Genomic DNA, 2,280 nt, shown 5'->3' with positions numbered 1-2,280 from the left:
TCTATGTTTCTTTTTACGACTTCTCCTAGTAGGGCTGGTCTAGCTGCTCCCAATTATTTTATAGATCTGGGTGGCAGAATGGGTATATCATCACAGCCTTCGTCAGCCATGCCGCCCTCATGTAACATAAGAAATGTGACAGTGGCAATCATGTGCTACATTTTAGTCACTCTAATGTGTAAACTAATACAACAGTCAGGTACATTCCCTGTCTCTGATATTAAATGATGACTGAATTATTGATAACCAGTCCCACAGTCCCTCGAATCAAATATTAATATAGCAATATCTTGCATGTGGTGGTGAGATTCTTTTTGAATGATTTCATCACTTAGAAATCTGACCATGTCTTTCACCTCACTCAAGATGAATTGGGTGCATTCTGGAAAGACAACGAGAGGAGATGGCATGTTTAAACATGGACTGTTGTATTCTATCAGAGTTGACACATAACAGGCTTTCCTGAGACAAGTGTCAAACACCGAAGAAAGATTTCAATTGTCTGCGACTTTCATTAGGGTTTGTTACAGAATTTGTTTTTGCTGACCTATTTCACGGTAGCCTTGAAAGGGGAAACAAAAAACACAGGTTTGGCAGAGTCAGAATGGGTTTTTCATCTGCATACTTCATTTTCGGTATTTGGTTTTGAATATTTTGGCTTATGTGGCCTCACCCTGCTCTGGATTTCTGTAGCTCTTTTCTGAAGCATGTAGGTCTTATGATGTGTGCCTGTGTCTTGCACTAATACATTTATTGGTGTATGTCTTGTCTTTTCTATTGGATCATAGTCTCCTTAAAGTCATGGTTCTTGATGTTGACATTGAGAAGTTCTCTCCCTGAAGGCCTTCTACCTTACCCATCATTGCATCTAAGACCTTAGTGAAGAACCGGGCACGCTGTAGGTGCTACATAAATACTTGTTGAATGGCAGCCTAATGCATGCAAAGGACCTATCATCTCAGAAAGATTTGGGGGCTGAGAGCTACTTAGTTCATATCCTCATCATCTCACTTCTGCATCAAAAATACTCTCTTCGAAGATTTCAAAAGAAAAGAAAAATGCCAAGCGATCTGAGAAAATTCTTTGGAAGCTAATCAAAGAGTGTGTTAGTTTTCAAATGTTATTATTATTACTGGCACTCAGTGTCATACCTTGTCATTCAACAAACATTTATGGAACATTTACTATGGTCTGGGCACTGTGCTGAATTCTTGGGATATTTTTTTAAAAAACACTTTTCCACACATTGCTATGTGCTTCTAGGCAAGTACAAGTCATTAATAAACATCAAAGTGGTCTTAAACAGTTATATAATTTTCTTAGTGTGTTGCTAAAATAGGAATCGGTTGGAGTTACCATTCTTAAATAATTGTTATGCTTGTATTGTACGTAAAAAGTAATTTTTTGGGGGGTGGGGTTGTTATGCTTGTATTGTACGTAAAAAGTAATTTTTTTTGGGGGGGGGGGAGGCAACCCTTGGTTGACCTCACAGATTGCAAAGACCTTGTTAGCTCACAATCCCTTATTTTTTTATTTTTTATACCTACGGCACCTCATCTTCCTAGGTGGTCTCCCATCCAAGTACTAACCAGGCCCAACCCTGCTTAGCTTCTGAGATCAGATGGGATCGGGCTTGTTCAGGGTAGCATGGCCATAGACAAAAGTAAAATTTTTTAAAACCTATCACTTACCAACTCCTACATGCCAGGCACTGTGTTGTATATGAATGAACTATAATGAGCAAGTATTAACTTATGTAAATACTTGCAACAATTCTATGAATCATGTGCTATTATTACCTGATTTTCCAGATAAGAAAACCTATTTGCAGTCACACAGTTGGTAAGCGATGATTTGGGATATGAACCGAGGAAGTCTTATTTCCAAGCCGACTTTCTTAACTACTGTGCAATACTGTTTGTTACAGCTGATTGTTTCCCTTTTTACTTTGGCTTCCAGGAAAACTTAGAGAGAAACTTGTCATTGGACTTCACCTTGAAGTTTACATTTACATCGAACTTTGACTTGAATGTCTTTGTATTTGTTTTCCTTTTGATTTCATCGACCTTTATTTTCCTGTTGCTTTGATGTTTGAAAATTTCTATTTTTTTTCTTTTATCTTATTGCTTCATATGTGTGGAGGCGACGGCAACATTGGGTATAATGCCACTTTTAGCATTCATATTTTCAGGTGAAAAGTATCTGGACATTTTATAGCCGGGCACTTTATTAGCAAAAGATGATCTAGATAGGTGAAGTTACTTGTAGTTCACATAGCTA

General features: G+C 37.8%; 1 pseudogene; it reads right to left on the bottom strand.

The window, feature by feature from the left end:
• Positions 1 to 1,540: 1,540 nt before the first annotated feature.
• On the bottom strand, positions 1,541 to 1,659 carry LOC112483746 (annotated as a pseudogene).
• Between the last annotated feature and the right edge of the window lie 621 nt (positions 1,660 to 2,280).

This window comes from Pteropus alecto, unplaced genomic scaffold, assembly GCF_000325575.1.
Source record: "Pteropus alecto unplaced genomic scaffold, ASM32557v1 scaffold164, whole genome shotgun sequence".
Lineage (NCBI taxonomy): Eukaryota > Metazoa > Chordata > Mammalia > Chiroptera > Pteropodidae > Pteropus > Pteropus alecto.
This window is presented reverse-complemented; position numbering and strand designations above follow the sequence as displayed.